Source organism: Macaca thibetana, chromosome 14, assembly GCF_024542745.1.
Source record: "Macaca thibetana thibetana isolate TM-01 chromosome 14, ASM2454274v1, whole genome shotgun sequence".
Lineage (NCBI taxonomy): Eukaryota > Metazoa > Chordata > Mammalia > Primates > Cercopithecidae > Macaca > Macaca thibetana.
In genome coordinates, this window is record NC_065591.1 from 9,869,212 (window position 1) to 9,896,103 (window position 26,892).

Consider the following 26,892-nt stretch of genomic DNA (forward strand, 5'->3'; position numbering starts at 1 on the left):
GATTTTGCAGAATTTTATATACTTACTATTCTTCTATAACAAGCCCAGACACAGCTCCTATCTCATGCTCACAGTCATTAACTCTAAAGTGAGAATTTAGGAAAACACTTGATTGGGTTGTGAAACAACATCAAGATAAAAGATGTGGATGGGTCTGAAAAATGGTAACAGAAAACACAAATGTTAGTTACAGTTGGTTTCTATAAATACAAGACAATACAAAAGAAAATGGCCTAGCGTGGTGGCTCACACCGGTAATCCCATCACTTTGAGAGGCAGAGGGAGGTGGATCACCTGAGGTCAGGAGATTGAGACCAGCCTGACCAACATGGAGAAACCTTGTCTTTACTGAAAATGCAAAATTATTTGGGCATGGTGGTGCATGCCTGTAATCCCAGCTACTCGGGAGGCTGAGGCAGGAGAATCACTTGAACCCAGGAGGTGGAGGTTGCAGTGAGCCAAGATCACGTCATTGCACTCCAGCCTGGGCAACAAGAGCAAGACTCCATCTCAAAACCAAACAAAACACACAAATACAAAACCAGACACAAAAAAACAAAACAAAACAAAAAGCAATATAAGTCATTGTTATGGCTTGAATGTTTGTGTTCCCTCCAAAATTCATGTTGAAACTTAGTCCCCGATGCAACGATATTAAGAAGTGTGGTCTCCAGGAGGTGACTGAGTTAGGAGGACACCACCCTCATGAATGGAATCGGAGCTGGTCTGAAAGGCTTGCTGGAAGGAGTTCATCTCTCTCTTGTCCCTCTGTCCCTTCTGCCATGTGAGAACACAGCCTTTGTCCTCTCTGCAGAATGCAGCAACAAAGTGCCATCTTGGAAGCAGAGAACAGCCCTCACCAGGTGCTGACTCTACCGGCGCCTTGATCTTGGACTTCCCAGCCTCCAGAACTGTGAGAAATAAATTCCTGGTATTTTTAAATAAATTACCAGGTCTCAAGTATTTTGTTATAGCAGCATAAATGGACTAAGACATACATCATCAGGAATAATGTTACCTAGAAGTCACTGTTATTAAATTGGCTATGATTTGCTAAGAGAGGAGTTGGTGTTGGTGAACAAGACTTGTGGAAGACTTTGGATTGCAGAGCAGGTGAGGTGAGTATAGAGGAGAGAGGTGAGGAGGGAGGCCTGTACCCGTCGCTGGGAAGACAAGAAGAGCCATGGGGAAGCAGGTGCAGAACAGGAGAAGCTGCTGGTGCCTTGCCCAGATACTCTGAGCTGGAGAGAACTGCAGTCAGCTAGGAGACTCCTCCCTGGAAGTGCCTGGGCCGTCACAGCATCCCTCAGAGGGCAGCCTAAAGCCAATGTCATCCCATGCGGGACACAGAGTCTCCACCTCCTTGCCTGTCTGTGGGAAGGGCTCCCCAGTGGGATGGGGCTGAGGCCAGCAGGCTGTGGTGGAAACACCATGTCTGCTGAGCCTCCTCCTGTCTTCCTCCTACTTCCTCCACTTCCCTTCCCCTGAGAGTCCCTCTCAATAAACCTTGCTCCAGAATCATCATCTTGGCCAGGTGTGGTGGCTCACACCTGTAATCCCAACACTTTGGGAGGCCAAGGTGGGTGGATCACTTGAGCTCAGGAGTTCAAGACTAGCCTGGCCAACATGGAGGAACCCTGTCTCTACTAAAAATACAAAAATTAGCCAGGTTTGGTGGCGTGTACCTATAATCCCAGCTACTCCGCAGGCTGATGTGGGTGGATCCCCCACATCACTGACCCCACAGTTAGAGGCACAGTGATGAGTGGAGAAACCAGGAATGGCTTCCCCATTTTAAAGCATGGTCCCGCCCGCAGGCCATCGTTTGACCAGGCGGAGGCGGATGAGGGCTGCAGTGCCAGCCAGTGCAGGCCAGTGGACTATCTGGAAGGGCAAACAGCCTCAGCAGAGGCGGGTAGGAGGCAGGCTGCTTGGAACAAAGCCTCTGCCAGGAGCGCAGGGGCTGCCATCAAGGAACCCCTGCCCTGAGGGTCTCCAAACTGGCCAAGTCCCAAAAGAGGAGGCAACATCTGTGAACTCTGACAGATGCCAAACACAGAACCACGTGAGGACAGTGTCAGCCACACAGACATTTCCTGCCCTGCTGGCTCCTCCTGGAGCCTGCCCCTCCCCTTCAGACGGGATGAACGAGGAGGTCAGAGAGAAGGAAGGTGCCACCTAGATGCTCCCCAGCCCCTGCTTCCTGTCCAAGATGTCTTGGCTTGGAATGGAGAAAAATGTGTGGTCTAAGACATTGAACTGGAAGCCTTGAATTTCTGAATCGAGACTTTATTTTAATGTTTTTAGTTTTGTTTTTGTTTTGAGACTGGGTGTCACTCTATCACCCAGGCTGGAGTGCAGTGGCTTGGCCTCCTGGGCTCAAGCGATCCTCCTGCCTCAGCCTCCAAAGTAGCTGGGATTACAGACACGCAACATCACGCCTGTTTAATTTTTTTTTTTTTTTTTTTTTGTAGAGACGGGGTTTTACCATGTTGCCCAGGCTGGTCTCAAACTCCTGAACTCAAGTGATCCACCTGCCTCAGCCTCCCAAAGTGCTGGGATTACAGGTGTGAGGCACCGTGCCCGGTCAAGACACTACTTTGGACTTAAAGTGACTATAGGACATTTCTCCCCTAAGGGTAATTGAAAAAGTCATAGGAGCACCCACATTTCCTTTTTTTTTTTTTTTTTTTTTGAGACGGAGTCTTACTCCGTCGCCAGGCTGGAGGAGTGCAGTGGTGCGATCTCGGTTCAAGTTATTGTCCTGCCTCAGCCTCCCAAGTAGCTGGGATTACAGATATGCACCACCACGCCTGGCTAATTTTTTTGTGTATTTTTAGTAGAGGCGGGATTTCACCATATTGGCCAGGAGGGTCTCGATCTCCTGACTTCGTGATCCACCCGTCTCGGCCTCCCGAAGTGCTAGGATTACAGGCATGAGCCACTATGCCCAGCCTAGGAGCACCCACACTTATATCTCTCACTTTACTGAGTTGAACAGTAGCCCCCACAAATTCATGTCCACCCAGAACTTCCATATGTGACTTTACTTGAAAATAGGGTCTTCAAAGATGTAACCCAGTTAAGATTAGGTCATACTAGATTCATGTGGACCCTAAATCCAAGGGACCTACTAGTGTCCTTATAAGAGGAGGGAAACTTGGGGACAGACACACTCGTAAAGGGAAGATGACGAGAGGATGCAAAGGCAAGGGAGGAAGTCTGGGATAACAGAGGGAACGGGAGTGATGCGTCTACAAGACAAAGAACGCAGATAATGATCAGAAGATGGACAGGAGAGGAAGGGTCCCCCATCGCCTTTGGAGAGAGTATGGCCCTGCCGACACCCTGATCGCAGATTTCTGGACCCCAGGACTGCGTGTGAGTTTCTATTGTTTCACACTGTCTAGTTTGTAGCACTTTGTTCCAGCAACCACAGCACACTCATTCACCCTCTGCAGAATTCAAGTGGGGCACTGGGGGGCAAAAAGAAAGACGCTTTCTGATACCATCCCAGCTGGCTTGTTCTGCAACCCAGCCAACGTCTAGGCTCTCATCTCCACGTCCGAATCCCCAAGGTGTCTCTGTGCCCGCTCAGCGGGGAGAAATCAGAGTCTCAGACTGACTTGCCCATGGTTATTCATCTAATGCCTGGTGCAAGAGGCCAAGTGCGAAACCCATATCTGCAGGGCTCTTCTCCTAAACAGCCTGGTCCCTCCCGGTTCTCTTTCCCACGCATGTGTCACGGACACGCGTGACAACTCTGCCAGCCTCTATTCCTCTGCTGAGGGCCAGTATCCAATGTCCCATGACAGTCCCTACATTCTAATTCAGTGTATTGATCTGTTTAAATCTGCTATCCTGAGGCTTAAACAAAAGCCTTCAAATCTAATTAAAACCTCACCAACCACAAAGCTGGCGCCACTCTTGGGAAATGTCCCTCTTGGCGTTCCTAAGACTACATTCTCTTCACCCATTTCACGGGTCACTGTGTCTCCGGTTCCCTTTTTCCATTCATTCGTGCTGTTTTTCTGTGTGTTTTGAACTCCAAGTCTAGTGTGCCCTAAATAATCATCCCCCTGGGAGACTCTTTCAACTACCTCTTTGGGCCTGGACTTCCCAAGAAACACTGAACACGGCTTACCAATACCAGCAATTGCTGAATGGGAAACGTCACCCACAGTCTGGCTCATTGAGATCCTGGGTACAGCCTCTTGATGGGGTTGTTAGAAATTCCAAGATAGAAGTCAGTCTGTCAGTCACATTGTGAATGTCCAGAGCAAATGAAAATGAAGTTGAATTTCACAGCAAAGTTACAAGTCACACTTTTTCTATTTCAATCTGTACTGACTTTATTTCCTACACAGATATCAATGATTTGGATTCTATGTCTATTTCTTTCTTGTTTTATGTTATTTTATTATTAATATTCATAATGTGTTTTGTTTACAGATTCCAAAGAGCTTTTCCAGACAATAGGGCCATCCTCATTTTGTAGAAAAGGCTCATGCAACTACTGATTGGGAAGCCGAACTTCCCGAAACCCCTGGGCTCTCATCTTCAACTCAGGGCTTTCTCCCTGGCATTGCTTTCTGCTGGAGCTAATGAAAGAAACTTTGTAGAAAAAGAACTTCTAGAGTCCATTTGTTGGAATCAGTTTGGAAAACTGGGCTGAATCTGTGAACCACAAGATTCCCCACATCAGAGGCTGGTAATATGATCCAAGGATAATTCCTCCAGTTTCCCAAAAGAGTGGGACGGTGAAGAGAATCCCTGGTGATGTCGTAGCTTCTCCCAAGCCAAATGAACAGAAGCACAGGAGCAGTCTTGGGCACTGTATTTGCATTCCATCCCACACCCCCACCAGATTCTCTGCTCTCAGGAGGGTACACCAAAAATCTGGATCTCCCCAGAAATCTGGATCTCCCCAGTATTTTTTTTTTTTTTTTTTTGAGACAGAGTCTCACTCTGTCGCCCAGGCTGGAGGGCAGTGGTGCAATCTCAGCTCACTGCAACCTCCACCCCCCGGGTTCAAGCAATTCTCCTGCCTCAGTCTCCCGAGTAGCTGGGATTACAGGTGCATACCACCACATCCAGCTAATTTTTTTATTTTTAGTAGAGATGGAGTTTCACCATGTTGGTCAGGCTGGTCTTGAACTCCTGACCTCTGGTGATCCACCTGCCTCGGTCTTCCAAAGTGCTGGGATTACAGGCGTGAGCCACTGCGCCTGGCCAGGACCTCCGCAGTTCTGCTGTTAACTCACTATGAGGAGCAGAACTGTGCCCACCCTCAAAAGTCGTATGTTGAAGTCCCAAGCCTAGTCCCTCAGTATGTGACTGTATTTGGAGACAGGACCTTTAGTCAGGCAATCAAGTTAAACGAGGCCATTAGGATGAGTCCTAATCCAGTGTGACTGGGGTTCTTATACGCAGAGGAAATGTGGAGCCACAGACACACCAGGGAGGTGCTTGCACAGAGAAATAGCCACGTGAGTGGTGCAGGACAGGAAAGCCTCAGAACTGGGGCTTAGCCTGGGACACTGCTTGGCTTCACCCAGGAAAGAATTCAAGGGGAGCTGATGTTCTGCCCCTTGCAAAGCAGGCCTGACTCACAAGCAGTGTGCCCAGAGTCAGCAATGCATGGGCTCTTGGCAACTATATTTATGTTCACATAAGCCCACTTTCAATTGCATGCAAATTAAGGGGTGGGTCAACGCAAATTGAAGGCTGGGTAGGAAAGGCACAGTAACTTCCAGGTCATTGTAGAATGACCTGGGCGTTTGTAAACTGTCATGGTGCTTGTGGGAGTGTCTTACGCTAATGAGCCCTGAGGGCAGCCAGAGATTGCTTTTGCAACCATCTGTTGGTTTGGGCCAGTTGGTTTTGGTTTTTCATTTTATCCTGTCTGGACCAGATCCTGTTTTGGTCAGCAGGGTTGTGACCAGAAAACAAGTCCTGCTGGTCTCCTAACTCATTAGGACACAGCAAGAAGGCAGCATCTGGGAACCAAGAAGAAAATTCTCAGAAGAAACCAAACCTGCCAACACCTTGATCTTGGGCTTCCAGCCTCCACAACAGTAAGAAAATTAATTTCTGTTGTTTAAGTCCCGCAGTCTGCAGTATTTTGCTATGGCAGCCTGAACTGACCCGCACACTTGCTGACTCAAGTCATATGACCTCCTGTGGCATCAGGTTTCCCATCTGCCATAGGGATGGGCTCTGACCCTCTCAACCTTGCGGGATCAATGCTGAAGGTCTGTTGGGGTCATGAACACAAAAGCCTGTAAGACACAGAGCACTGAAACCTGGGAGACGTGAAGACTGTGTTGCCCATGGCGCCATGTCACAGGCTGGGGCTGAAGAAGAGCTGGGCTCAGGCACTGTTAGAGCGTCTGCTTCTGGTTTGAAATGAGCCCCTAACACCACTGTTGGCTCAAAGTAGAGGGGAGCATCCACCGATACAATCTTTCAGAGACTGATTGGTATGAAAACTCTGAAAATGTGCATCACCTTGGACTCAACAACTCTACCTCTAGAAGACCAGCAGACAAGTGAACTAACATAATGGAAAAATATGTTCATCCCAGTATGGTTTATGGTAGTAAAAAAAAGAAAAAAGAAAAATGTTTGGCAGGGAATTGGTTAAGGAAAAGTCATGTAATGGAATAATTTTCATCTATTAAAAATTATGCCATAGAAAAACATGTATCAGCATGGAAAAAAATGTTCATAATGTATTGGTAAGAGAAAAAAAAACTGACAACAGCATCATATATAAAAAACACATATTTTTGTAACTCTGTATCTGTCTGAAAATATACATAAAGAAAAAACTAGCAGAAAACATATCAAAATGCTGACAGCAGACAGGTGATTATGCATTTGAGTTAGCTTTCTCTTGAGTTTTTCTGTGTTCTTCAATTTATCTGCATTGAATAAGCATTACTTGTTTTTTTTAAAAAAAAATCATGGCCACTATTTTAAAAGAAATAAAAAGATAAATGCACCTCAGGGTCCAGCAAATAAAAGTCTTACGATGAAATGAATGACTTTTATGTGTAACACCGTAGAGATCATTTGGACACAAATAAAAAAGACAGATTGCTTATAGAACTGCGGAAGATGTGGGGCAAAGAATCCTCTCACAGACTTCTGGTGGGGACATGAATTGACAATAATCGTTTTGTAAATCAATTCATCTGTATATATTAAAACTTTAATGTGTGTATCCCTTTGGGCAATAGCATCCTTGGGAATCTGTCCCATGGACACAAAAGCAGCAGTACATAGGGGTATGGGCACGTGAGTGTGACAGTGAGTATGCCTGGGTCACAGTGAAAGACCCTCACTCAGGGTGAGCAAAGAACAGTACGCTCACACCACGAACTTCTATGCAACTATGAAAGAACAAGTGAGTTATACAAGATGGCCTGGGATATTCCTGTAACATGTGAAGTGAGGAAATCAAGATACAGAGAAGTGTTATGATTTGATTCCATTGTCAAAAAGACAAGCATTGATTTTGTTGAAAACTCTACAGTATATGTATAGGGACTTTGTGCATGATTAAATAAGCCTGGAGAAAAGATGTTACCACTGTGTCCCTGGGGTAGCAGGAAGTGGATGTAGCAAAAAAAAAGAAAACTGAAATAACAATTAACAATTTTAAAAAGTATTTACCAAGATCCAATGCATGCAAAATAATGTACTGGGGGTAAAGAGATGCATAGAGAAAGGCATGAAAGAATGTGCTCCAAAACATCAATGGTGGTAATGCCAAGGTAGGAGGATTTCACATGATTTTTACTTTCTTCTTAATACTTTTCCATAATGCTTGATATTTTTACAACAATCATAAATTTTAACAAAATCATAAAAATATAAATAACAATAACTTATTTGTGGGTGGCAGGAAGCAACACCTCTACTCCCACCTCTCTTTCCCAGCAAACCTATTGAACTAAGTTTGAGAGTGATGCTATAGGGCATTTCAGGATCGAAGACCTCTCTTCATTTCTTACTAGTCCTACTAGTTCAGAGAAAACAGGATTTATCCTTCAACTCAGCTGTGCTTTAACTAACTTATTAACAAAGCCTCTGTATTTTCTCAAAAATAAATATCATTTTCCTATTGCCTACATGAATTTGTGATCTGGGGGAATTTTTAAAATGTGAATAAGAAGAAAATTTATACTATTTTCCTTAATCTGAATGAGATCCTGTACCTTCAGTCATACATGCCTGAAACTGGAGCAACATGGTTCTGAAATCCAATATTTAAAATAAGACAAAAGTAAGAAGACTCAGTATCCTGGGCCCAGCCTCTTTGCTCTTTACCATCAGTCTTTAGCTGACCCTTCTCCATACCTGCACCAACCTAGGGATTACAAAAGGGTCAAAGTGAAGTCTAGACCTGGCCAGCAGGAATGTGCACCAGTCTGGGGGGCATATGCAGGACCCCAGCAGCTTTGAACCCACTCTCAGCCACCATTTTGATGTCAACTTGACTTGCTGAATAGAAAATTTCAGATATGGGATGGAGAGGATTGGGAGGAGACTTCAGGGTGAGAGGCAGGCCTGAGGAAAAGACATCCTGAGTGTTAGAGGAGTGATAGATTCTGCATTTGTTTCCTGGGGTTGTCATAACAACTGCCACAGATTGAGTAATTAAAATAACAGATATTTATCATCTCACAGTTCTGGAGGCCAGGGTTGGTTCCTTCTGAAGGATGCAAGGGAGAATCAGTCCCATGCCTTTCTCCTAGCTTCCGGGGGTTTGCTGGCAGTCTTTGACATTTCTTATGCATTTCCCCAATCTCTGCCTTCATCTTCACATGACATTTTCCCTTTATATCTGTCTCTGGGTCCAAATGTCCCTTTGTAAAGACACAGTAAGATTGGATGAAGTCCCACCCTAATGATCTCATCTTAAATTGACTACTGCAAAGACCCTAACCCCAAATAAGGTCACATTCTGAGGTACTGGGGATTAGGAATTCAATGTATCTTTCTGGGGGAACACAATTCACTGGTAACAGATGCTATTTCTGCAGAGCAGTGCAGACAGGAAGCACAAGATATATAGAGACATCAAGGAAGGTGCAAGAGCAGCACAGGTGCCTCGGAGGGCCACGGGCACCAGCTTCTGCCCGTTCCTAGGTCAGAGGACCCCATTAGCCCTGCAAAGGCTGCCATGCCAGCAAGTTGCCCGATGTCCACCCACCTGTGGGAAGACTCACTTCCACCTCCTGCCGTGCCAGGGCCAGCCTGAAACTGATATTAAACTCCCTGCTCAGATGGAAGCGTCATGATAAAGCCAAGTTGCAAGGATCCAGTAAACTGATAGCATCAATCAAGTCTTTAGGATGGAGGATTTGTCCCACTCTGTGCAAAGGGACCTTTGTACTGATATTGATATCAATGAATTATGTGAACACTTACTATACACTCAGGATCATGTTGACAAAATGGACTGTGTGATTCTGCCAAAGAAAACCTCTATTAGTGGTTTTTACTCAGAGGTGATACACTGGGCTGGAGGTTTTTCAAAACACGTGGCAGAAGCCAGGCACAATGGCTTATGTCTGTAACCCCAGCACTTTGGGAAGCCAAGGCAGGTGGAAAACTTGAGCTCAGGAGTTCAAGACCAGCCTGGGCAACATGGTGAAACCCTATCTCTACAAAAAAAATACAAAAATTACCCAGGCATGGTGGCACACACCTGTAATCCTCGATGCTCGAGAGGCTGAGGTAAGAAGATTGCTTGAGTTCAGAAGGTCAAGACTGCAGTGAGATGTGATCACACCACTGCACTCCAGCCTGGGCAACAGAGCAAGACCCTGCCTCGAAAAAGAAAAAATGTGGCAGCCCCTCACCTGCCAGATGACTGAAAAAAAAAATCCCTGAGCCTGGTATATGGATGATCACTGCCTTACTTGGAGAGGCCCTGAGGGACTGTGGAGCAGGAAAATCCTCCCGCTGTGCAGAACTTAGAGAGAACATCTCATTTTCCACTTTGCTCAGAAGGAGAGATGACCAGACATATGGGTCTACACTGATTCATGGACAGAAGCTGATGAGTTGGCCAGACGGTCGGTCAGTCTGAGAGGTTTTTGTTGTTGTTTGAGAGTCTTGCTCTGTTACCAGGCTGGAGTGCAGTGGCGCGATCTCGGCTCACTGCAACCTCTGCCTTCTGGGTTCAAGCGATTCTCCTGCTTCAGCCTCCTGAGTACCTGGGATTACAGGCATGTGCCACCACACCCAGCTAATTTTTGTATTTTTAGTAGAGACGGGATTTCACCATGTTGGCCAGGATGGTCTCGATCTCTTGACCTCGTAATCCACCTGCCTCAGCCTCCCAAAGTGCCGTGGTTACAGGCATGAACCACCAAGCCCAGCCAGTCTGAGAGGTTTTTTTGACCTCCTGTTACCAAATATGAAGGTTTTTTTTTTTTCCCACACTGACAAATTATCTGACACCACCTAGGTGTCCAATCATTCCATCCAATTCTGACACTATCTACCTCGAGTTAGCATCAGAGTCCACAAGCTGAGGGTTCAGTCCCACAAGACTGGCCCCACTTCAGATGCCAGTCCCAATCCTGGGCCCCCCATACTAGCAATAAATCAAAGGTTTCTGCAACCCATCTTCAGGTTCAGTAATTTACCAGAAGGACACACGGAACTCAGGAAAATGTTTTACTTACTATTACCGGTTTATTATAAAGGATACAATTCAGGAAATTCAGGAACAGCCAGACAAAAGAGATATACGGGGCAAGTTGCAGGGGTCAGGGCGAGGAGCCTCCATGCCCTCTCTGGACATACCCCCCTCCCAGCACCTCCATGTGTTCAACCCAGAACCTCCTCAAACCCCATCGTTTAGGGGTTTTGTTTGTTTGTTTGTTTTCTGAGACAGAGTCTCGCCCAGGCTGCAGTGCAGTGGCGCGATCTCGGCTTACTGCAACCTTGGCCTCCAAGTTCCAAGGGATTATTTTGCCTCCCAAGTAGCTGGGATTACAGGCACGCACCCCCATACCTGGCTAACTTTTTGTATTTTTAGTAGAGACGGGGCTGCGCCATGTTGGCCAGATTGGTCTCGAACTCCTGACCTCAAGTGATTCACCGCCCTTGGCCTCCCAAAGCGCTGGGATTATAAATGTGAGCCACTGTGCCCAGGCTTTTAGGGGTTTTTATGGAATTTTATCCTGTAGGCATGATCAATTACAAAATCAATCTTCAGCCCCTATCCTTGCCCCAGAAGTTGGGAGGCAGGGCAAAAGTTCTAGGCTTTGAATCAAGGTTTGGTCTTTTTGGTAACCAGCCTGCATCCAAAGCTATCTAGGGACCTGCCAAGAGTCACCTCGTTAGAAATAAAGATGCTTCTATCATTTCTGTCCCTCAGGAAATTCCATTTCAGGAGCTCTGTGCCAGGAACCAGGGACAAAGGTCAAATATAATGTTCTTATTTATAATATAATATTTCTTCTTATGCCACAGTCAAGGATTAGGAAAACAAAAATACAGTATTAAGCCTGGGCAACATGAGGAAACCCTGTACCTAACAAAAAAAATAGAAAAACAGAATTAGCTGGGCATGGCAGTGTGCGCCTGTAGTCCCAGCTACTCAGGAGGCAGACATAGGAGGATCAATTGAGCCTGGGAGGTCGAATCTACGGTGAGTTGAGATAGTGCCACTGCACTCCAGCGTAGGTAACAGAACACAAGACCTTGTCTCAAGAAGAAAAAAAAAGGAAGGGAGCATTGGCGTGAAGGAGGTCTGGGGAAGGGGTATGTGGATGGATCTCTTGGAATGGACACTGCACGTGAGGACCCTTGTGACCCATGTGAATGTCACCAAAGGGCAGTCACCACAGAGCAGCTCTCAGTGACGAGGTGGAAAAGCACTCCGAGCTGAAGATCTCCATGTGCGGCCGCGAAAGCTCTCATGTGGGTACGTTTTACTGGGCACCATGCAGGCACTGAGCCGGGAATTGATCTGCGTAAGGACGGCCACTGAGCCTCCCCACTAACACCCATGAAGCCAGTTGGTCTATAATAAAATGTTATAATAAAATTTCAATTCACTTGTAAAAGGATGTACTAGTCAATGAAAATTTTGGTGTCATTAGCTATCATTTTGAAAGAAACAAAGTTAGATGTTTATCTCACATCATACACCAAAAAAATCCTAATTAAGCTGGGCATGGTGACTCACAGCTGTAATCTCAGCATTTTGGGAGACCGAAGTGGGCGGATTACTTGAGGGCAGGAGTTGGAGACCAGCCTGGCCAACATGGCAAAACCCTGTCTCTACTGCAAAGACCAAAAAAAAAAAAAATTAGCTGGATGTGATGGTGCATGCCTGTAATCCCAGCTCCTCAGGAGGCTGAGGCAGGAGAATCACTTGAGCCCAGAAAGCAGAGGTTGCAGTGAGCCAAGATTGCACCACTGCACTCCAGCCTGGGCAATAGATCGAGACTCCATCTCAAAAAAAAAAAAAAATCCTAATTAGTTCAATGTTTACACATGTATTTATTCATATATATTAGAGAGATTTAAAACATAGGAGGATGCTAGTAGGGCCTCTCTAGGCACAACGACAAACCTAGAAGCTGAAAAGGCAAAGGCTCACATATTTGACTGCATAAAATATTTTAATTTCCATACAGCAAAGTGATTATAAGTACAGTCAAAAGACAAAAGACAGATGGGAAAAAAATATTTGTAGCATGTCTATTCATTCATCATTCAACAGATATACAGTGCATACCTACTATGCCCCAGGTGCAATGAGTGACGCTTATAAAATTAGATTATTCATAAATTTGCATGTTTTTCTTTAAATCTTTTTTTTTTTTTTTTGAGGTGGAGTCTTGCCCAGGCTGGAGTGCAGTGGCGCTATCTTGGCTCACTGTAAGCTCCGCCTCCCAGGTTCACGCCATTCTCCTGCCTCAGCCTCCTGAGTAGCTGGGACTACAGGCGCCCGCCACCTCACCCAGCTAATTTTTTGTATTTTTAGTAGAGACGGGGTTTCTCTGTGTTAGCCAGGATGGTCTCAAACTCCTGACCTTGTGATCCGTCCGCCTCGGCCTCCCAAAGTTTAAATCTTTAATATACATGTAACTAAACAAAGAGTTTAAGTCCAAAATATGTGAACATATATACCTAAAGTAAAACACCCAAAAAAATTGAAAGTAAAGGCACATACACACACACACAAATCTAATGTATGTTAGGATTCATTTTGCTTGCATATAAAAGTCAGAAAGAGGCCAGGTGGGGTGGCTCACGCCTATAATCCCAGGACTTTGAGAGGCCAAGGCAGGTGGATCACTTGAGGTCAGGAGTTCTAGACCAGCCTGGCCAACATAGAGAAACAGTGTCTCTAATAAAAATACAAAAATTAGCTGGGCGTGGTGGTGGGCACTTGTAATCTCAGCTACTTGGAGGCTGAGGCACGAGAATCGCTTGAGCCAGGAGGTGGAGGTTGCAATGAGCCAAGATCATGCCACTGAACTCCAGCCTGGGTGACAGAGCAAGACTGTCTCAAATAAAATAAAATAAAAGTCAAAAAGAGTCAAATAAAATAAGTCAAAAACATAGTAAAGCCACTCTCACATTAAAAAGTATGAATGAGGCCGGGCACAATGGCTCACACCTGTAATCCCAGCACTTTGGGAGGCTGAGCTGGGCGGATCACCTGAGGTCGGGAGTTCAAGAACAGCCTGACCAACATGGAGAAACCCTGTCTCTACTAAAAATACAAAATTAGCCGGGTGTGATCGTGCACACCTGTAATTCCAGATACTTGGGAGGCTGAGGCAGGAGAATTGCTTGAACCCAGGAGGTGGAGGTTGCAGTGAGCCAAGATTGCGCCATTGCACTCCAGCCTGGGCAACAAGAGCAAAACTCCATCTCAAAAAAAAAGAAAATAGTATGAATGAAAGCCATCCAGAAAAGGTAAAATAGTTCCGTTGTCAAGAGGGATCTGGCCGGGTGCAGTGGCTCACGCCTGTAATCCCAGCACTTTGGGAGGCCAAGGCGGGTGGATCACGAGGTCAGGAGATCGAGACCATCCTGGCTAACACGGTGAAACCCCGTCTCTACTAAAAATGGAAACAATTAGCCGGGCGTGGCGGCGGGCACCTATAGTCCCAGCTACTTGGGAGGCTGAGGCGGGAGAATGGGGTGAACCCGCAAGGCGGAGCTTGCAGTGAGCAGAGATCGCGCCACTGCACTCCAGCCTGGGCGACTGAGCCAGACTCCGTCTCAAAAAAAAAAAAAAAAGAGGGGGTCCAGAGATTTCCTTCTTTCTGTTCCACACTTCCAATACTGGGTACCATCCTCAAGGCAACCTCGTATTCCAATATGCCTGCTAGAATTCCAGCCATTCACTCAGCATTCCAGGCAGCAGAAAGGCAGAAATAAAAGGGCACCCTCCCCACTGGGTTGACTCTTTCAAGCAGCCTTCTTGATCTGGGCTGGCGTCTAGTCATAGGGCCTCATCCTGCAGCAAGGGAGGCTGTTTAATGTAGTCTTTCAGCCAGGTACATTTTCACCACTAACACAACTTGGGTATGATACTAAGGAAAAATGGGGAAATTCATACTGGGTGGCAGCTAGAAGCCAGACCAAAACCAACCTATGAAAGCTGGCCTGGCAATATTAAAACAATAATTTATGACAGAAAGCATTATTAGGCATAAATAAATACACAACATAATGGTAAAGTGTACTAGCCCCCAAAGCAGGAATTTACATGCATCTAACAATATAACTTCAATATACACAAAGCAAAAACTGACTCTTTTACAAGGAGAAATTGAACAGCCACAGGCATAGAAAAAGATTCTGATGCTCATCTATCAAAAACAAATATGTTCAAGCAGATAGAAAATGATGCAATGGTTTCTAATGTCTGAACAGCAAAATTCACAAGCTTAATCTACTTTATATAGAGCTCTGGATGCAACAAATAAACAATATTCATTATTTTCAAGCATAAACTGAACATATGTAAAGACTGACCATTTGCAAGGTCACAGAGGAGATCAATAAAAATGTGGATCGGGCGCAGTGGCTCACACCTGTAATCTCAGCACTTTGGGAGGCAGAGGTGGGCAGATCACTTAAGGTCAGGAGTTTGAGACCAGCCTGGCCAACATGGTGAAACACCACCTCTACTAAAAATACAAAAACTAGCCGGGTGTGCTGGCATGTGCCTGTAATCCCAGTTGAGGTGGGAGGCTGAGGTGGGAGGATAGCTTGAACATGTGAGGCAGAGGTTGCAGTGAGCCAAGATCACGCCACTGCACTCAAACCTGGGCGACAGAGTGAGACCCTGTCTCAAAAAAAAAAAAAGAAGAGAAAAAATGTGGAAGAATCTATATCTTATAGGCCCTAATCTCTAAGCACAACTCAGATAAACTGAAGATTCGTGATTTTAAAAAATAATTTTTAACCCACCTCATTTAGAAATAAGAAATTAGCCTTAGGTAACTATAGATGATAAAGGAACCTACAGATAAATGACAAAATATTTAGAACTGGATGTCTATGGAAGTCCTACTTTTCAAAACTTGTGGGATGCAGTTAAAATACATAGGTACTTATTCTACTTGTTCTAAATTTACACCCTTAACTGTATTATATTTTTATTTAAAAAAAAATGAAGACTGAAAACAATGACTAAAGCATTCAACTTAAGAAGCTAGAAAAAAAAAATTAGAGAAAGTCAAAGGAAGTAAAAGGAATGAAACAAAAATGGCAAAAGAGGTCGAGTACGGTGGCTCACGCCTGTAATCTCAGTGCTTTGGGAGGCTGAGGCTGGTGGATCACCTAAGGTCAGGAGTTCCAGACCAGCCTAACAAACATGGAGAAACACCATCTCCACTAAAAATACAAAAAAAAATTAGCCGGGCGTGGTGGCATGCGCCTGTAATCCTAGCTACTCAAGAGGCTGAGACAGGAGAATTGCTTGAACCTGGGAGATGGAGGTTGCAGTGAGCCAAGATTGCACCACTGCACTCCGGCCTGGGCGACAGAGCAAGACTCCATCCAAAAAAAAAAAAAAAGGAAATGGCAGAAGAAAATCTCATGAGATAGTAGCTTTTCAATATTGGAGGTGGTGAGTGTCAGGGGAGACTGTTGATCCCCTGCTCCTGAGGATCCCTCCAAGTCGGGAAAGGAATACTGTGGGTCCCTTCCCTCTCACTCCTCCACCTCATACCTCCTGGGGGACACAATGGTTTCCTCTGATTGGACGGAGAAACTAAGCATGTATGGACCTGCCAGCCTGCCTTTCCCCTCTCCTCTTTTCTCTTCCTCTCCCACCGTCAGCCACGAATGTGTTTTCTTATTGTTCTTGACCACAAAGTAAACTGGGCACCAAAACCCTGTCCCCAAGAGACAGAGTGTGGGTTGCAGTTCCCCAGCCCTGTGTAACTGAGCTCACAATCCATCGCACTGTGGGTTGCAGCCCTGGGGGTGCCTTTGCGCCCAGGTATGTTTCATTCTCCCGCATCATCAACCTCTTCGGTAACCGAGATGATCATTTGGTCTCCCGGGTTCCCTTTTTTTCTTATTCGTCAAATGATATATAAATCCCATAAAAAAAGAAAGACAATATTTATCAGGGTCTCTAAAACCCCTAACAGTCTGCAGGGCCAAAAGCTAATGCCTCCAAAAGAACAACAAAATGAATAAACTTCTAGCAAATCCAATCACCTCAAAGGATGAAGGCATGAACAAAAACAGTGTTTCTCGGAAGAGATTCTAACTAGTCATACCACAGGAATGTTAAAAACCATTAGAGAAAATGATGAACAACTTTATGCTAATAAATGTTAAACCTTAGCTGAAACTGTAAGCAACGTTTTCAAATAATATAAAAGACAGACCCCACTTATTTTAGGAAGATGGCATCACTAATATGTCAGTTGGACAAAGATAGCATAATAAAGAAAATTGTAAGCCAATCCCCCTTTTTAAACAGACACATAAAAAAATCCTAAATAAATACAAGCAAGATAAATTAAGCAGTGCATTTTAAACATATATACATCATAACCAAATTGGCATTATCCTAGGCATGCAATAGTCAATTTTAGGAAAATATGTTAGATAGAATTTGCCACATTAACAGATTAAGAAGAGAAAATATCATCATCTCAACAGATGCAGAAAACCATATAATAAAATTCAGGCTGGGCGCAGTGGCTCATGCCTGTAATCCCAGCACTTTGGAAGGCCAAGGTGAGAGGATCACTTGAGGTCAGGAGTTGGAGACTAGCCTGGGCAACATGGCAAAACCCCATCACTACCAAAAATACAAAAAATTAGCTGGGTGTGGTGTGTGTGCCTGTAGTCCCAGCTACTCAGGAGGCTGAGGTGGGAGGATCCCTTGAGCCTAGAAGGTGGAGGCTGCAGTGAGCCAAGATGGTGCCACTGCATTCCAGCCTGGGTGACAGACTGAGGCCCGGTCTCAAAATAAATAAATAAATAAATAAATAAATAAATAAATAAAATTCAACTCCTATTCATGATACAAACTAAACATAGAAAGGAATTCCCTTAGTTTGATCAAAGACATCCATCAGAAACTCACAGCAGATAAGATTCTTCATGTTAAAACATTAGAAGCATTACCATGAAAATTCAGGAATAAAATAAGGGTGCCAGCAACCACTCCTGTGTTCAACACTGGACTGGAGGTCCTAGCCAATTCAGTAAGACAAGAAAAAGGAACAGTATAATAATAGTGAGGTAGGAGGCAGAACTCCACTCCAGAGGCAGGGATCAGACATCAAGCCAAATCGAGGACTGGTTAAAACAGGGACCTGGCAGAAGCAGCTTTCCAGCAGACACTCCCACCAGTGTCCATGTCAGTTTACTGTTGCCACAGCAACACACCTGGGAGTTACCGCTCCTTTCCGTGGCAGTGACCTGACAACCCGAAAGTTACTATCCTTTCCCTAGAAATTCCTGCATAAACTGCCCCTTAATCTGCATGCAATTAAAAGTAGGTAAGGGCCTGGCATGGTGGCTCACGCCTGTAATCCCAGCACTTTGGGAGGCCAAAGCAGATGGATCACCTGAGGTCAGGAGTTCAAGACAAGCCTGGCCAACATGGTGAAACTCTGTCTCTACCGAAACTACAAAAATTAGCCAGGTGTGTAGTCCCAGCTATTTGGGGGCTGAGGCAAGAGAATCACTTGAACCAAGGAGGTGGAGGTTGCAGTGAGCCGAGATGGCACCACTGCACTCCAGTCTGGGCAATAAAGTGAGACTCGGTCTCAAAAAAAAAAAAAAAAAAAAAAAGGTAGGCATGAATATGACTCCAGCTCTGCCCTGAGCTGCTACTCTCAGCACACTGCCTATGGGGTAGCCCTGCTTGGCAGGAGCAGTCACGGAGCTGAAACTCCACCAGAGCTCTAACACTGCTGTTTCAATAAAGCTGTTTTCTTCCACCCTACCACCAGCTCACCTTTGAATTCTTTCCTGGGCAAAGCCAAGAACCCTCATGGACTAAGCCCCAGTTTGGGGCTCACCTGTCCTGCATCCATAGGAAAGAAAAAAGCAACATATTGTGATTCTCTGCTGATAATAATATGATTATTGACATAGAAAATCCAAGAGCTTCTACAAACTTTGAAAAGTGATAAAGGTTTGGCAGAGTTGCTGGATATAAGATCAATGTATATTATAAAAAATCAATAATACTTCTATGCCCAGCAATAATTGACTAGAAAACATGTTATAAGAAGGCATCGCTTACAATAGCAGCAAAAACCATGGGGAATTGAGATTTCAAGAGAGGGAGTGATGTGCAGGATCTTTATGGAGGAAAGCATAAAATATTGCTGCAGAGCACAGAAGTCATGAATAAATAAAGATCTATAGCGTGTTCATGGATAGAAAGACTCAAAACCATAAACAAAACGATGCTTCCTAGATTAATCTATAAAGTTAACAGAATACCAATCAATTCTGAATGGGGCTTTTCAGGGAACTTGATAATATAATCCTAAAATGCAAATGCAAAATAAAGGACCAAGAATAGCCAAAACAATTTCAAACAAGAACAACAAGTCAAGGTATGAAGAAGGATTTCCCCTACCAGGTATCAAGACTTATAAAGCTGTGATCATTTAAACAATGTGATAGCAACACAGGATAGACAGATACACCCAGAATACTGAACCCCAGAAATTTGATTTAATAAAATCAGTAAGGAAGTGGGTGGATAAAATAAATCCTGTTGGCTCCATTGGTTGTCCATTTGAAACGAAATTAATGTAGGTTCCAGCCTCGCACTATAGCAGACACCAGGGTGCCCAGGCCACTCTCCCTTCAATTCCCCGACCCACTGCATATAAAGGTGTCCCCTGTGAACACCCATGGCCCTCTGAGACCCCAGGGCTTCCACTCACCTTGCAAGAATAGTAGCTGGAAGAACCAGGGAGTCATTGTCCCAGGAGTAGGGTCTGGTAGTGCTGGTGGTGATGGGCAGAGGCTGAAGGATAATACCACAGCTTCCTGGCCCCTCCAGAGGGACAGTTGTGAGGTGTGCCCTACACCACCTCCCCACCATTCCCAGTGGTGCCTGCTCATCAGTGTACCCTTCCTTGGACTTCTTTCCCTTCCCCTCTTCCACCCAAATCCTTGTCTCAGCATCAACCCCTGGGGAAACCCAGGGTAGACAGCACTGTGCCAAAACCAATGTCCATAAAGCTTCCAAAGTTAAAAAGCAAAACTGTAAAACATTTATAAGTGGAAAGTGCAGGAGAAACCTGCTTTTGATCTCTGCATAGGGGAAGGATTTCTTAAATGCTGCATGAAAAGCGCATCATAAAAGAAAAGATTGATAAATGTGACTAGGTTAGAATGGAGTGTTTCTGTTCAACATAAGACACCATCAACAAAGTGGAAACAACAAACCGCCGATTCAGAATAGATATCTGCAGCAAAAGATCGTGACCAGAAAATGTAGGAACATCCTAGGGAGAACGAAAATAAGACAAAAATGGGAAAATGGACAAAAGACAGAAATAGAAAATCCCCAAAATAAAATACATAAATGACCAAGAAACAAAAAAATATAGATTCTGTCTCCATAATGTTTAAGGAAAAGCAAATTAAAACAATGAGATCATCACATTTTATCTGCCAGCTTGGCAGAATTTTGGAAGACGGAAACAGCGTCGGGGGAAGAACACACACTCAGACTCTTTCGCTGCAAACAGGAATTGGGGTAACCTTTTGGAAGAACCATTTGATGATATTCAAAAACGTCTGAAGTGCTTACTTACACCCAGGACTCAGCCATCTCACTTTTAGAAATGTCCCCCACAGAAATAATAGCATGAGTATATAAAAAAATTAAAGGTTGTTTTTCTAATTTGTTAGTAAATAGAAAAATAAAAAAGGAAACCTAAATGTCTCTCAGTAAAGAATTTTAGCTTAAATGAAGGTAGGCCGAGCGCGGTGGTTCATGCCTGTAATCTCAGCACTTTGGGAGGCTGAGGTGAGATGATCGCTTGAGCTCAGGAGTTCGAGATCAGCCTGGGCAACATGGTGAAATCCCGTCTCTACAAAAAAATACAAAAATTAGCTAGGTGTGGTGGCACACACCTGTACTCCCAGCTACTCAGAAGGCTGAAGTGAGAGGATCACCTGAGCCTGGGGAGGTCGAGGCTGCAGTGAGCGGGAATTGCGCCACTGCACTCCAGCCTGGGCAACAGAACGAGACTCTGTCTCAAAAAATAAAATAAAATAACAAAATAAATAAATGAAGGTCTACTACTCGGCCATTAAAAGGCAAATGGTGAAATGTGGTCTACACAGACAGGGGAATATTATTTAGCCCTAAAAGAGAAGGAAATTCTGACATATGCTGCAACATGGCTGAACCTGAAAACACTAGGCTAAGTGAAAGCCAGTCACAAAAGGGCAAGAACTGTGTGATTCCGCTTACAGGAGGTACCTGGAGCAGTCAGGTTCAGGGAGTCAGAGAACAGAAGAGAGGTTCCCAGGGCTGGGGTCGGGGATGGGCCGTCAGCATTTAACGGGCACAGAGCTTCAATCTGGGAAGATGAAAAAGGGCTGGAGATGGATGGATGGTGAAGATGGTTGCACAGCAATGGCACCTAGTGCCACCAAACTATGCACTTATAAATGGTTAAAATGGTCAATTTTACGTTATATACATTTTACCACAATTTTTTTTAAAGGCAAGGAGTGGATAAACATCTATTGACCTAGAAAGCGCTGTGCATTTGCGCAGTAAACACTCCCTGTGCACCTCGGTGTGGCAGATGAGGTTGTGGAGTGAGGCAGATGCTCTGGCAAGCAAGAAAAATGAGGTCCCTGCACTCATGGGGTCAACTTCCAGTGGAAGAAAAGTCAGCAAGTGAGGTCATCCTAGAGCCATCACATTACAGAGAAAATACAGGAAATGGAACAGGGGTGGGAGCACGGGGCAGGGTGGGACAGAGAGCCCGGGGGAGCCTCTTTGAGAGGGTGACGTCGATCCAGTGTCTGAGTGCCAGTGGGATTTCCTGAGATTCCCTTCTTACTGCTCAGCTCGCAACACATTCGACCCCATCTCCCCCTTCTCCATGGGGCCGAGAGAGATGCCTGGATTCTGAGGGGTAAATCCTTCTCAGTTAATAAAGAAAAGCTTTGTTAAAACAAACAAACAAACAAACACAAAAACCAGGGGTTTAAAAAGAAGTGAAATAATTTAGCCAGGATTAGTATTCACAAGAGAGAAAGTAAGCGTTATGTTTACTTTCTTTCTGGTGGTTGGGGGTGCTGTCTCCAACACTGCAGAGGATTTTAGGAAGAAAAGTGACACCTCAGCATGGCCAGTCCTGAGGAAGGACAGGACAGGGGAGGCACAGGACAGGCGAGGCGCAGGACAGGCCAGGCGCAGGACAGGCCAGGCGCAGGACAGGGGAGGCGCAGGACAGGGGAGGCGCAGGACAGGCCAGGCGCAGGACAGGCCAGGCGCAGGACAGGCCAGGCGCAGGACCGGGGAGGCGCAGGACAGGGGAGGCGCAGGACAGGGGAGGCGCAGGACAGGGGAGGCGCAGGACAGGGGAGGCGCAGGACAGGCGAGGCGCAGGACAGGCCAGGCGCAGGACCGGGGAGGCGCAGGACAGGGGAGGCGCAGGACAGGCGAGGCGCAGGACCGGGGAGGCGCAGGACAGGCCAGGCGCAGGACAGGCGAGGCGCAGGACAGGCCAGGCGCAGGACAGGCCAGGCGCAGGACAGGCGAGGCGCAGGACAGGCCAGGCGCAGGACAGGCGAGGCGCAGGACAGGCGAGGCGCAGGACAGGCCAGGCGCAGGACAGGCCAGGCGCAGGACCGGCGAGGCGCAGGACCGGGGAGGTGCAGGATGGGGGAGGTGCAGGACAGGCAGGACAGGCCAGGCGCAGGACCGGTGAGGCGCAGGACCGGCGAGGCGCAGGACCGGCGAGGCGCAGGACGGGGAGGCGCAGGACGGGGAGGCGCAGGACAGGCCAGGCGCAGGACAGGGTGATATTGCTTTGTCGTCAGTCCGTGGGGCTCCTTTCTCCTACCCCCGCTTGAGATAAATCTCAGGCAGGCACATGATCCCAGGCGATGTAAGTCATGTCCTCACTTCTAGATCCAAGAACAGCCTTGGTTCAGTAATTATGACACCCGAGACCAGGTGATAATCCAACTCTCCATCTCACTGAAGGCCGAGGCTCAGCTCACTGCAAGAAAGAAGCTGCCAGTGGCTGCCGGGGATGAAGGCGGAGGTTCTTTTTTTCCTTACATCTATTTCTTTAAATTGGGGTGAAATTCATGTTACATAAAATTAACCATTTTAAAGTGTACTGTTTCCGTGCCATTTAGTACCTTCACGATGTTGTAAAGCCACCACCTCTATCAAGTTCCAAAACATTTTCCTTGCCTGAAAGAAAACCTCATACCCGTTCAGCATTGCTCCCTATTCCCCACCGGCTCCGCCCGGGCTCCGTCAATGGGCTCTCTGTCTCTGGATTTTCCTGTTCCGGTCATTGACTGGAGACTGCTCCGCAGGAGAAGCTCTCAGGAAGTGAGGGAAGCAGATGAGGGGGGTGCAGGCCAGGCAGGCACCTGCCCTCAGGTTGAGTCTCAGGTTCTGATCTGAGGAGGCTCTAGATAGTAAACCCCACTGCAGGGCTGTCCCAGCTTGAAGCAACAGAGCTGGTCTTTTGTCCCCTTGATTCATCAGCCATTGGCTGTGGCCTGTCTGCAGTGGGAAGGGGACTTTACACCCCAGTAGCTCCGTTGGCTGAGGTCAAGGAGAAGACGGGAAACTCCATGCCACTAACAGCCCCTCTCGCAGCTGCTGATGGATGGACTTGTGCCCTGGCCAGGTGAAGGGGTCTGGGCCAGGCACCAGGCTGTCCACTACAGCCCGCCCCTTGCACCATTCAGACCTGCTTGCTTCTCACATGGAGTCCACTCCGTGCAGGCCCAGCTTCTCCAGGACGGTCAGAAACACTCCCTGGGGAAACAAACGGCCACAAGGCAGGCTCATGGGAAGGACTAGGCGCCCCATTGCTGCCGCTGACCCCAAGGCCTTAACTGATCCATGCTGTCAGCCCGGATCTGCTTCCCTCACTTCCTGAGAGCTTCTCCTGCAGAGCAGTCTCCAGTCAATGACCGGAACAGGAAAATCCAGAGACAGACAGCCCACTGATGGAGCCCGGGTGGAGCCAGTGGGGAATAGGGAGCAGTGCTGAATGGGTACGAGGTTTTCTTTCACGCCCGTCCTATCAGCTTACACGCATGCCTTTCCCCCAGCCCTTCTTGTTCCTAAACTTCCAATCTTGTTGTTGTTGTTGTTGTTTTGAGATGAAGTCTTGCTCTGTGGCCCAGCCTGGGGTGCAGTAGAGCAATCTCAGCTCAATGCAACCTCCACCTCCCAAGTGTCTGGGATTACAGGCATGTGTCACCACACCCAGCTAATTTTTGTATTTTCAGTAGAGACGGGGTTTCACCACGTTGGCCATGCTGATCTTGAACTCCTGACCTCAGTGATCTGCCCACCTCCGCCTCCCAAAGTGCTGGGATTACAGGCGTGAGCCACCGAGTCCGGCCTAAACTTCCAGTCTTGCTCCTTCTAGACTCCTGACTCACTAGCTAAGCCACTGTCCATGAGCCCATGTACATTCTTTCCTCAAGCCACTTCTCTCTTCACACAAGGTAGATGACCAGGTGCACTGCTGACCGCCTGCCGCTGTCTTTGAGGACCACCCTGGGAGGGCTGTGGTGCAGCAGCCACCCGCATTCAGCTCACGGGAACACGTCCACTAGGGTGAGACTGCAGCCTATCTCCGCAGGTCACAGGGAAACCCTCCAGGATGTGAGCTGAGGGGAGGCTTTGGTGCCACATGGCTAGAGGCAGGGGGTCTGGACCACAAAGCTCCTGCCTTGGGGAACTTTGGGAGCCCAATCCCTGATATACCGCTTGTACCTCATGATGGATGCCTGGCCTTGTGATTTGGTGACTCATCGGCTCATGGTGAAAAGCTGTGTCCACTTGATCACTTGATGTCCCCTGGTCAGATGCTCAGTTTCTCCCAGTGCTTAGGGACACATCCAGAGCCCTTCTCTGCTGCAGATGGCATGGCGTTGTTCCAACACCCTCGGGGTCTGCACTGTGGCTTTCCTATTGGGGCCTGCCAGGGACACCACATGGTGACCCTCTCCACTACAGACACCCCGTGTAGCATGGGGCCTGCAGAGTCACGTGTCCCAAGCACAGTTGCTCATAGAACTGCAGCTCCAAGCTAGCAGCCTTCTGTGTCCCTCAAGAAACAGGCCAAAACTGGACCCCCAAGTGCTGAGTATGCCACCTCCAAACTCAAAGAGTCCTGCCAGAAGTCGCGCCTCCTTCCACGTGGTAGGAAGGACAGGTGCAGTAACCACCCTTTACCTTGCAGGAGATAGCCCAGCATGGCCAGACCACTGGCCCCATGAAACCCCCACAGCATGGCAGCCCCTGAGCCTTCCCATTTACCCCTCATCCTCCTCCCACACATATTCTACCAAAGCTTCCAAGGAACCTGCTGCTTCTTGCTCTGTAGGTCTGGTTAACAAGATGGTGCTCCTCATACTGACCAATGTGGTGGCCTGGAGGCTGCCCCAATGGGCTGGGTCCCTTCAGACTATGTTGTGATAGAGAACAGGAAAATTGCCGTAGCCCTGGGGTAAGGCTGTGAATGTACACAGCTGCATTCTATATATCCATGATGACCTTACCCAGCTCCAGTGAAGATGCTCCTCATTTGCAAGGACAAGGCAGGAGAATCATTTGAGCCCAGGAGTTCAGTAGGGAGACCCCATCTCTACAAAAAGTACAAAAATTAGCCAAGCATGGTAGCATACGCCTGTAGTCCCAGCTACTCAGGAGGCTGAGGCAGGAGGATCTATTAAGCCCGGGAGGTCAGGGCTGCAGTGAGCCAGGATTGTGCGGCTGCACTCCAGTAGCCTGGGCAACACAGCGAGATTCTGTCTCTGGAAAAAAAAAAAAAAAAAGATACGCTTGGGGAGACCACTCTGTTAAATTTGTGGTTCCACAATGCCACAATGCATCAATGCATATGATTTTTGCAGGGGCCACACTTGTGCATTCAATAGAGTTATGACAAAGACCCCTCCTTCTGCATTCTTTTTTTTTTTTTTTTGAGGTGGAGTCTCGCTCTGTCGCCCAGGCTGGAGTGCAGTGGCATGATCTCGGCTCACTGCAAGCTCCACCTCCCAGGTTCACGCCATTCTCCTGCCTCAGCCTCCCGAGTAGCTGGGACTACAGGCGCCCACCACCACGCCCAGCTAATTTTTTGTTTGTTTGTTTGTTTGTTGTATTTTTAGTAGAGACGGGGTTTCACCATGTTAGCCAGGATAGTCTCAATCTCCTGACCTCGTGATCCGCCCGCCTTGGCCTCCCAAAGTGCTGGGATTACAGGCGTGAGCCACCACGCCCAGCCCCTTCTGCATTCTTAAGTCTCTGAAGATGGCACTAATCTCCATCCTTCCTCCACAAATTCGATGTTGACTGTGTTGTCCTCTCTGGGGTAGTGGGGAGGGGGATGGAGGAGAAAGGCAGTTTCAGGGGCTTCCATTGGGCCTAATGAGGCAGCTCACATGCTATAGGTCAAGGAACCAACATGAAGGCTCTCCCACTTGCCAGGAATTTCTACTCCATTTACACATTCAGGAGCTTGGAGAATGACCACATGGTACGTCTCTGGACACACTGGAGGCCTATTGTGAGATGGACCTAGGCCAGGACTCCATTTATTACCTGGTTCCTATTACATCTTTACGGTTAACATGATGATGGCCTTTGGGTCCCTGGGTGTCAATGTCAATCTGAACCCTATATCCAAAAGTCCCTGAAAGATCTGGGAAATCCCCTTGTGGCAGCCCTGGAGATGCCACACAGCATCCCCTTGCCACAGGGCAGTGAGCTGACAGCCTCCACCATGGGTGACAGTGTTTAAGCCAAGGTCATGCTGCCCCAGGCAGCTCCCAGCAGTGACTCCCTGCAGCAGGGGTAGGAGGCTCTGGCATTCCTTCCCTACATGGGACTCCTCTTTGAGCGATCTTGGTTCCAGAGCCTCTGCTGGGCTGGCCAGACTCCCTCCAAGCTGCACTGGCTTTTCCTACCCAATCCTCCTTCCTTCCCCATCTCCTCTCACAGGTGTCAGACCCTCCTCACAGCCTGAAAGTCCCCAGCACCCTTGTGCTCCCTCCTTTACCTGTTACAGGTGCTACCTCCATAAATCGCCTGCTTTTCTAACTCCATCCACCTGATTCCCACAGGAGCAGAGCTAGCCATGCCCTCTCCCCAGTGTACAGCTGCCGGAG

General features: G+C 47.0%; 1 protein-coding gene across 5 annotated transcripts in view; it reads left to right on the plus strand.

Moving 5' to 3' along the window:
* The window catches only part of TRMT112 (tRNA methyltransferase activator subunit 11-2), a 347,607-nt gene that overhangs the window by 174,422 nt on the left and 146,293 nt on the right, over window positions 1-26,892 (plus strand). The window contains exon 1 of one of the 5 annotated variants that reach the window (XM_050757368.1): window positions 21,046-21,049. The exons of the other annotated variants lie outside the window; for them this stretch is intronic. The gene's annotated coding sequence lies outside the window, so the exon portion shown is untranslated. Of the gene's footprint in view, window positions 1-21,045; window positions 21,050-26,892 lie in introns of those variants that run through there. 5 annotated transcript variants of the gene reach the window in all.